A 10755-nucleotide genomic window follows, 5' to 3' on the forward strand; every position below is an offset into this window, starting at 1 on the left:
TATCCTTTCCTTCCTCAAGGAGACCATTTCTTACAGTTCTTGAAAAGCCTCCCATGTAGCAAACCATGCCACCCTGAGCTGAGTTCATGGCATCCTAACTATGACAGTCTAAAAAAATTTTTTTTAAAAAGGAAAAGAAAGAATGCATTGATTACAGAGACATTTAATCTTAGGAATCTGAATGACTGAATAGTACAGTACAGAATTTTTTTCCACTCCTCTTCCTGGGGGAAAATACAGAGGAGTAAGAGCTCCTTATGTCATTGCTTTTACAGCAATAAGCTTTTTGTGATATTCAATGTTTTCTTGACTGGTGCCTGTAATCCAGACCTTTCTAAATCCAATCTTCACCCGACTTCCTCGCACGTGAAACATCTGCACTTACAAAATAAATTAACTACATCTGTGTCTGTTTTACCAGTCAGTTAATCAGCTTCCTATTAGGGGGAAAAGTACCCTAAACCAAAATGAGATTATGGAAATAAAATAAAGATGAACCTCAAGCCTTGTGAATCATCAGATCTGAGCAGGAAATCAGCTGAGGCTTCTTCATCATTAGAGATAAAACAGGAATAAATACTACTGGCTCAAACTTTAATTCTTAATTCTACTAGTGCTGATGTTACTAGCAATAAAGAGATTAAGATCCAATACTAAAATGGGAGGAAGGGGTTGGAACAATCCCTTAGAGCAGTCATTTAACAAAGCACCACTTTATCAATGCATGCCATGCCCAATTTGATTTATTACTCCAATTTCAGTGTTGGAAGGAATAAAGTCTTCAAAAGCACACACTCCTCTACTTTAAAGCTCATTCTAAACTCTTGCCTTTTAGTGCACATATCAGGCATTACACATGCAGCACTCTCTGTATGCCACCAGATGCTGTCAGTCAAAAGAATTAAGCATCAAAACAAAACCTTCCATCAATACAAAAAAAAATCCACAGGAGAGTAGAACAGGTGACATCACTTGTTCTCCAGCAACCAGTCACCTTTTTCTTTCATAATTCTGTGGTGGGGAATGAAAACTAAAATGCTTTGGAAAACAACTTTGCTGAAAGCTGATATGAGGATCCTTCAGCAATTAAGAATTTTGTATACCAGACACTGAGATCTTAATTGGCAATATAAACCTGTGCATCCTTCTGGGGCAAGAGTGTTGTACATCACACACTGAGGCCACCTCAACCTCAGCACCACAAACAGGAGCCTCTCCCTGGCAGCTGCTGCCTGCACTCATCCCGTGCTAGCAACACTGGGACAGCTTTGGGAGAAGGAAGAACTACTCAGCCACAGGAAATCATGGCAGTGGATTAGGAAGAGACTAGACAGACACAGGAATTACAATTTGAGAAAAAAATGTAGTTACTTAGGTATCCATATGGCCCACTGCCACAACATTCAGGAAGTCCCCCAGGACTTAAATACTTGCCCATCCTGAAGTTCTTCTCCCAGTTCCTTTAAAAAGATATCCCAGTATCACTGACCTGCCTGACCCTGACTGCATTTTGAGCTCGCCCCCAGTTTTAGTCATCTGCTCTAAAACTGCAAAGTTAAAGTTACAGTTTTGGAAATTTTCTGGAAAAAAGTACTGGTCTAACTTGTATTAAGCCCTGTTTTTTTCTGAAAATTAGATTTAATATATAGACCCGTGTTTCTCCTCCCTGCAGTATTTTTGGCTGAAGCTGGCAAATGGATTACATTTAGCTAAAGGAATACATTGTCTTGGATGTGTTGATCCTATTAGTTACCTGGAAATAGGTACCAAGGTTAAGGAAATACTTTTTTAGTGCTTCTATAGAGAAAAAGTAGGTCCTGAAAAGCTGAAAATTATGTAGAACCCTCTGGAGCAGCTTACAGTGCTAAAATTTCTTCCTGTAGTGCAATAAACATGAGCAATGAAGCAGCTTTATTCAGATACATAATGCTACAGTGGAAGTTTAAGTAAAAGTCTGTCTCTCCATCAAAGCAGCTGTATTCATTGCAAGAATTTTTTTTCCACTTCAACCCTAACACCAACATGCTTCACTTTTTTCTGTCTCTAATATCCACTCACACACCCTTACTTAACCTGTAAGTTCTTCAGGGCAGAGACTGTCTCTTTATGACAGTGATAAGTGGGAAGGACCCTCAGGCCACTGGAAAACAAAACAATAGTTGGCAAACTTACTTTCTGACTTCTTGTGCTAACTTGTCCTCAAATCCTCAAGCAGGGTAATTTATGTCATTTTGCTTACATGCTGCACTGAAAAAGACCCCAACCAACAAACCAAAACCAAAGCAGTCATTGCATGTTCAGTAAGTTAGATTTATAGAGGAAACTTTGATGTACTGCACTTCTGCCCAATTAGGAAAAGGATGTAGAATATAACATGGCCAGGTGATGCCTCTAACCTTTCCCTTTTTGTGCCCAGATGAGTCAGTCATTAACTGTAGACAAAGCAAGACAGGCCCAAGAACTCAGACTGGAGCTCCCCCAGAAGAGAGTTTTGATACAATGGCACCTGTAACACTGCTTTGACTTTTTAACTAAATCCTCCACCTAAGACTCACAGGCACAGACATTCACAAACTCCACTCTTCAGAACAAGCTTCAAGGTTGGCTTTCTAGTTGCTGTACTTCAAATAATGTTTTTGAAATCTTTTCAGCAGGATTTAGTTTCAACACCAAGAGATAAATGCTTTCTGCTCTTCAGAGACATTATTTTCTTGAATTCCAAAGTTTGCTTTCAATGTACTTTTTGAAAAAGGAAAAATATATTTGCTCATATTTTGTGTAAGAAGTTTATGACCTGCTCAGCCTTCCTGTACTTGAAAGAACAAACAGATAAATAGGGAGTAATGAGCAGGCTAACATTGCCTTTGGAGAGTCACTGGCTCCCACAGTTGCCATCTGTGGCAACAAACCACTCACAGACAAGCCTTGCACAGCCAGGGCTCCCTTCCAGAACACACCAGACTCCCTGTGCCTGAGCACTTCTGATCAGGTACTGTGTCACTGGCTGCTCACTGTGACACAGGACACAGGAGAATGGTGGGACAGTGCCAAGGCAAGCCACGCTCACCTTCCAAAGGTCACCTCTTCACGTGGCAAAGCCCACTGCCCACACCCTCAACAGCCTGGGTACAACCCCCAGCACTTGTTTGCTTCTGCATGTTAAACAGGGATGGGCTCAAATGTACTTGAGGCTTGGAAGAAAAAATTGGTTTACTTTTAGATACCAAAAGAATCCCAGACAATGAAAATAGCAAAACTACCATGATTCTTTCCCTGTCCTTTCCTCCACTCCCATCCAAACTTGTGTACAAATTTCTGACAGACTGTTTCGAGGGAACAGCAGTCATGTGCCAGGTATTATGAGAGTTAAACAAGTGTATTACAGCTTGCCTGATATGTCATAGATCTTCTTCAAGGACAAGTAACCTTTAAAAGCTCTAGGATGAAAAACACCCCTAAGCACAGAACCGTGAAAGAAATCATAACCCAATCAAACTCCTCCTCTCTATTATTTCCAAAAATAAACTCAACAAATCCCAGTGGCTTCAGATGAAAATTGGTTTTCTTCTTCCACCAGCAGCCAAGCCCCAAACTGCATCTCAGCATGAGACCAGGCACCCACTCTTCCTTGAAGGGCACCAAGGAGCTCAACCACTGCAGCAAGCCTGAAGGACATGGCAGCCATGCAGTGAGACATTCAGCCAGTCATCTTTGTCCCCAGTGACACTTCAGAGGAAACTGAGGTAGCAGAGACATATTTCAGTGAAATAGCAGAGCAGTGCACATCTTCGAAGGGCTGCTCAGCAAGTCATCCTGCCAGGAAGAAGAAAGTTTACTTTGCCTTAAACTCCTCACTCTTCAGAGGCACTAAACAGTAAGGCTGTACCTTCTAACATGCAAAGCTACTCCAGACCATTCACTCTGAGCCCTGTCCCTAAGTGCTCCAGTCAGCCAGAGGTGCACTTCACCCAGCTGACAGCATAAACTCCAGCTTCCCTGAAATCTTTTCAGCCTGTTTAGAAGCATCCAGCACAGGCACTGGCCTAGATTAGGAATGCAGTTATACACACACGAATGGTCTTGACCCACTTCTCGCCACATCATCCTGGCTACTCGGAGCTGTGAACTCTATTTATTATTAGCACCAGAACAAAAAACAGCCTGTGTATGTACATGAGGTCTGACAAATGCCCACTCACTGCACTGACAAGGAATGAAAGGAATTGTTCTATTATTTGCCATCATCATCCTCCTCTCGCCAGCCCACTGAATGCCATGGCTGTTGAAATACCTTTGATGGGCAGTGCCTGACTCCCCTTCAGGGCAGACTCTGCTGACCTGGTGAGGAAGTTTGCACCAGTGGGCACAAACATGGTGAGCTGGACATCCTCCAAGGGGCACAGGAGAACTCTAAATAATAAAGTAAGGAAAAGAAGCTCAAAGTGAGTTCCCCTTTATAGCGTAACACTTTCAAGACTGGGTTTCTCCTGCCTAAAATATGCTATATTATAAAGCAGAGAGACTGCTTCACATGAAGCCAAACACGAGGGCAGTTTCTCCTTCAGAAGCATTCCTGGTTTCAGCTCTATAGCTTACAAGAAAGGTAAGTAATTCCCCAGTACAAGGTAAAACACAAGATCCATCCCACCACAACAAGCAACAAGGTTGTTCTCCAGGATATTAAAATACCCCTCACAGCAGCAGAACTTTTCATGCTTTGTCATCACAAGTTCCCTACAGGACTCTAATCCAGCTCACACAGAGAGGCTGTAAATGTAAATGGCTGAGATTTGCTAAAGGACAGCACAGAGGTTTTACAGTTCATCCTAAAAGCACACGTGCTGCCAAAAATTGCAGTAAAAATGTAAAAATGAAGAAATTGAGCTCATCTAAATGAAAGGGATTTGTCCCACTGCTCCTAAATGACCACACTGTTTCTTTCTTGATGAGGAGCACGTATGTGCACAAAAGGCAACCTTCTGCCTTTATGATGTCAAAGACATTTTAAAAATGTAAGCAAATCCAGGAGTTTTGCTTCTAGGATAAATAAAGCTAAACAAGGCAAAGGTTATTGCATTTGTGCTCCCTGTTGATACCATAAAACTAGGATTCTTGTCCCAGCTAAGCAAGCTGAAGACCTGCTAAAGACTCAGTAAACTCCATTGCACAGTAGATTTGTGTTACAAGCAAACTGCACCAAGTCACCACAAAACCTGCCCTTACAGCTACACACCCAGGCTAAACCTGCTGAGGAAATACTGATTTCAAAAGTTATTTTAAAATGTGACACAGACCAGAAGAAAGCACTACCCACAAATGCTCCAAAGTCTTTGCAATTTATTTTTTTATAGACACAGCTTGGAAACACTGTTCTCCCACCTTTGAGAGTCCCACCCTACATTGCACAAAACTTACAGCACTGGCCTAAGCACAAGAAGCAGGCTGTCAGCACAAAAGTTGTTTTGAAACCAAAGTGACAAACAGGACTGACTTCATAATTATAACCATCAAGCACCAAACACAGCACTGTAAAGAAAAGCATTACTTAAGTTTTCCCAAAGTGACAGAGCACAGGGTAGCAGGTAAGCTCCCGTGCTTCGAGTTACACAGAAAAGGGAAGAAAAGACCACATCCTTCCTTTTTTTGCAGACACCTGCAAAAAACCACTCCCTGCTCATATAGCCCCGCAAGATTTCTGCCACAGGAGAACTGCCACAGGCCACTCCCTGCTGTCATGAACACCCACAGCCCTTCACACCAGCAAACCAAAGCAGAAAAGCAGCCAGGTGAGAAGAGCAGCTACGTGAGTGTCTGTGCATATCACAACGAAGAGCAGCCACCCCTTTAGAAAAGAGGTTTTTTTAAAAAAAAAAAGCACAAGCCTGGTCTCAGAGTGGGGATCTGCACTCAAACCACCTCACCCAGTTGCTGGGGTCACAGAAGGACAGTCTGGTCTTGCCTTGACCCACCTGGCTCTGCAAAGTCTCCTCTGCCCTTCTGCTGGCACCTGCTCACACACAACTGTACAGTGGGACAGCTGAAGGACCTCCCCAAAGACCCAGCTAGAGACCCATCTGTAAAAACAGCACCCACTACTTGAAGGCAGATATAGAAAGGAAAAGGCCCCTTCCCTTTTCCTCTTCTCTCCTGTGTGTGCTGACTCTCTTTGTTTAGTACTTATCACTACAAAATCCTTGTGTTTTCCACAGTCTAACAAAGACCAGCATGGCTGTGATAGAAGAGCAGTCAACCACTGAGTACATCACAGCCAGGTAACCCAACCAGTTTTCACACTGTGCCTCTTCTCTTCTCCCACTCCTTCTGGCAGGGGCAGTACTTTCAATTCACCTCTAGCCAACAGCTCAGGACACAGGAGTTCAAGTTCTTCCACCACTACACAGCTCCTGTGTGGTCACAGACAACTCATTTTCTTACTTGTGATCCTGTTCCCCATCTGCAAAGGGAAGGTGTCTTCCCCACAATGGGAACACATGGTATTCCACTTCAGCATGGTTTTAGAAGGATTAATACAGATGAAGCATTACAAGAGATAAACCTGGCAACAGCATGCAAGACATGGGAAGTGGAAGTATCTTCCACTTCTGATAAACGTAGTTCTAAAGAGATAATTTACCTTTTTTGTAAAAATATGTTTTCCTATTAAATTTGCAGCTTTATGTTCAGGTTAGCATGTGAAACTGTTCTCTTTCCACATCTGAATCTTTCCACTGTTTTATGTCAAAACAAAACATCAAAACCCTGACTTACATGCCTTTTAAGTAAGCACAGAAGAGTTGCAGGCTCTTTGCAACATTACGTTGTACTGCAAACCATACTTCACTGATAGTGAAAAACATGCCAGGTCTGGCCAAACCAGAGCAAACTTTAGACTAATAACTGAGTTGAAGAAGCATTAAGCATTTTCTTCCTCTTCACAATGAGACCAAGCATGTATCCTGCTCTTTGATACTGTGTCAGCACAGTATCAGCCCTGAGCTGTGCAGACAGGCTCTCTCTGGGTTCTTATGAGATGCAAATAGATCCAAAGTTGTACAGCACAGAGATGTCAGATACAAAATGCTCAGCAGAGGCTGAGCACTGAAACTGGCTCTGTTTGCAACTACCACAGTCCCAGAACAGATTAAGAGTTGGCCACATGTATTTAATACTGTTAACCGCGTGCAAAGATAACATAGCTTTATTCAATAAAATGTTTTCTTTGAAACTTTGATAGAGCCAAAGCTCTGTTAGAGCCAATTACTTGTTAAACAGTTCCACTCTTCTTCCCACAGTTAGCAAACATGATAATTTCCTTCTCTTTCCCCCCATTTTTCCCTCTGCCCCAATTTTTAGGTAATTTCCCTGTCCTTACTGAAGTCATGAAGGAATGTTCTAAAAACCAGTTTCTCAATGCCCTGAGTATGGGCAGCTGTGTAAAAATTGAGATACTCCCCCACCCCCAGGCCAGTCTATCACTCTCTCTGAAGCCAGGCTGTTCCACTGTGTGACTCTGACAAACAATCTGCCACTTCAGCAAACACACTGAATCAGAAAGCCACCACACAAATCAGATTGTGAAGGAGAGGATGTGCAAGAAAGATCTCCCAACTGCAGCTGCCACAGAGCCCCTCACTTACCCAGTCGTGCAGGGCTGGTGCACAGTTCAACACAGTCTCAAAAGCTTTAAATGCCTGGAGGTGAACTGGACTTCAGAGAAACTTCTTAATTTTGAAGAGAGAAAAAAGATGCTAAGACTGGAAAAGAAGGAAGAGAATAAATTAAAGGATATGAGACCTGAAGTAGAAAGGAGAAAGCAAGCAGGAAAGTATTGTGAGGACCTGATGAGATGATTCTCCTAACTTTTGGGAAGCATCAGCATGCCATTTTAATTAACAATACTTAAGTGCTGGAGACAATATAGCGACACTACTCTTGAGCATTATGGATGCAGAAGTGACATTTCACCTGCCAAAACCATCCCTGGAAAAACTCCACCATCATCAGTGGAACTACACCAAGCATGAAATTGGCCCACAGTTGCATTAAGACAAAAACGGCTTTGTTTCAGGAGATATGGGACATTTCTGGTTCTTTGTAATAAAGCTCAGCAAACAATTGTTTACTGTCCCTAAGCAAATATCCCTGACACCAAACAAGCAGCCATCACATTCACAGTACACACTGTCTGTCCATAGGAAAGCATCCATCAATAAAGCAACAGATTCTCAGGGTCCTGTTCATATCACAAGGAAATTAAAGACAATTTAAATGCCTCCCAAACTGCCTACCAGATCCAAAAGCAATCATTCTCATTTTCAGCAACATCCTTCCACCCTCCTCTGCCTAGTCAAGGAAAGTTGAATGTCCTGACTGGTGCTAGAGGACTCAGCACACACAGATGTACCACAACGCTGAGCAGCTCCACTGCCAGAGTTACTCAACAATACTCCCACCACAAACTATACCCTGCCACCAAACTGTGCGCACACAGAAACATCTTTTCCTCCTTTTGTTACATTTTTGTTTGGCCATGTGAATGCTCAAAGAAATCCCCCAAGTTCACATGTTTCTGCCTTTCTCTGGAGTTTGCCACAAGCATGCCCTGGGCTTACAGGGCCAGACTGTGCTCCAATGCCAGCCACGGCAGTACACCACATTTGCATAGTATCGATTTATTGCAGAATTCATTAAACTATGAAAAAATTCAGTGGCTGAAGCAAACAAGAAGTTCTGGCACAGAGAGCTCCTGTACTGCACCCCTTCCCCTTATGCACCCCCACAACGTGGTTTGTTTGCAGTTTCCCTGGCCAGCTTCGCAGCCCCTCAACCCAATGCACAGGAAAACCTGGACACTTGAATTTCCAGGGTCCTTGAGGGAAAGTTTGACAGACCCAGCTGGGATCGGTGGGAGCACAGGAGAACTCCTCGGGGCTTGTCCCGCTCCCAGCTTCCACTTGGTTTAAAGATCTGTAAGAAGTCATCCACTGTCCACACCAGAAGTTCAGCTGCTCTGCATGCTCATTTTACAGAGCACCACGTATAGGAAATAAAATATTTATCATTTTTATTTGCTCTTCCAACTCCTCTTCCCGACCACCACCATCCACTCCCCCAGTCCTGCACCCAGGGATCCCGCCATGCTATGGGGGTGCTCCCACGGCTGCAAGAGGCACCCAAGGATCAAAGCTGCCCACAAGAACACCCGAACATCCCACAGGACACACCGAACCGGCTCCACGGAGGGCCGGGGACACCACGGGGGCGGCGGCACCGCCGGAGCCCCGCACACCCCGGGCACCCTCCTGCCTGCTCCCCCTTTAATTTATGCAGAGCCACGACGGACTCCCCGCGTTTCCCTCCGCGAAGGAAGGCGCGGGTGTCGCTCCAGCAGGGACCCGCCGCTCCCGCCTCTCTTCCCCGGGAGCCGCCGTCCCTCAGCCCCCCCGGGGCTGGGACATCCCGTCCCTCCGCGCCAGCGCCTTTGTGTGCGGAGCACACACAGAACCTACCTCGGCGGGGCGGCTCTGCCCGCCCGGCAGCGCGGCGGAGGAGGGCAGGGGAAGCCGAGGAGGGACGGAGAGGAGCGGCCGCTGCCCGCCCGCCCGATGCCTCCGGAGTGTCCGCCCGGCCCCGCCACACGCGCGGAGCCGGCCCGGCCGCGCCTGAGGGGAGCGGCGGGGCGGGCCGGGGGCGGGCCCGGCGCTGAGTCACCGCCGCGGCCGCCCCGCCGCCTCCTTTGTTGTCAAGCGTGGAAAAATCCGGGGTGGCGGGGATGGCTGGGGGGAAATCCCGAGAGAAACGGGGGAGAAACCGGGCCTGTGTGGCGGCCTGGGCCGGGAGCCGCGGGCTCAGCGCTGCCCCGGGAGGGACAACGCGCGTGGGGCAGCCGCGGGTGTTCTCAAACTCCTGCCGGGGCTCACCTTCGGGAGCCACCGCTCCTTCCAGGGAAAAGAATTTCCCAGCTGTGCCTGCCTGTAACTTTCCCAGCGGTTCCTTCCCGTATCCCGGAGCCCTGTCCCTGTGGATGCTCTCGCCGTTCATTCTGTAGGAATTAAAGTCCCCATCCGAGTTAAAGGTCAGGAGGGCACGGCCTGCCAGCCAACACGTGTTCAGTGTACCCAAAATCTGTCTCCGAGCGAGCATTACACGATGGAGACATGAGAAAGGATCGGGGACACATCAGGCATAGCGTGCTCAGACTGGGGGATGAACCCAAACAAAGGCATTTGGGGATGAAATGTATGTTTACGCTGGGGTACACACTGGGATAAATAGGTTTCTTTTGTGTATTTATCACTGGGATTATTTTGCGTTTCTTCAAAACAGATGACGTGAATCACAGCACAGCGACTGCAGTCATCTCAGGGATGAAAAGCTTCAGCCTGATCTGGGGAGCTCAGTAATTTGAGGACCTAAACATTCAGCATCCCTTGGGCTGTGGAGACAGACCCTTCCCCTGCAAAACCCCCAGCCCCACAGGTCCCACAGGAAGAGTGCTGGGTGCTCAGTAGATGGTGCTATTTCCACCGAATTTATCCTAAATAACCCATTGCCCCAGGATGGGAAGGGCAGTGAGCGAGTTGGAGAAACAAGATTTCTGTGAGACAGGACTGAATCTGGAGTGCTGGTATGTACTAAAAGACTGCTCAGGTCTTTGTGTCCAGCTGTTCTTCCACTAGGAATAAAGGGCAGCCGCGTTGAAGCCTAGGAAATAGATGAAATCCAGGGCACCAGTGGCCATTGGCACATCTGGTT

At 45.9% G+C, this 10755-nt stretch overlaps 1 protein-coding gene across 2 annotated transcripts in view; it reads right to left on the reverse strand.

Moving 5' to 3' along the window:
• FAM107B (family with sequence similarity 107 member B) overlaps positions 1-9650 on the reverse strand; it is a 58478-nt gene extending 48828 nt beyond the window's left edge. Inside the window, exons 1-2 of one of the 2 annotated variants that reach the window (XM_064421815.1) lie at positions 9510-9650; positions 7638-7754 (exon numbers count right to left, since the gene is read on the reverse strand). The gene's annotated coding sequence lies outside the window, so the exon portion shown is untranslated. The remainder of the gene's footprint in view (positions 1-7637; positions 7755-9509) is intronic. The other variant, XM_064421818.1, reaches the window with a different exon arrangement.
• Positions 9651-10755: the final 1105 nt, after the last annotated feature.

The sequence above is a fragment of the Passer domesticus genome, chromosome 5 (assembly GCF_036417665.1).
Source record: "Passer domesticus isolate bPasDom1 chromosome 5, bPasDom1.hap1, whole genome shotgun sequence".
Taxonomy (NCBI): Eukaryota; Metazoa; Chordata; class Aves; order Passeriformes; family Passeridae; genus Passer; species Passer domesticus.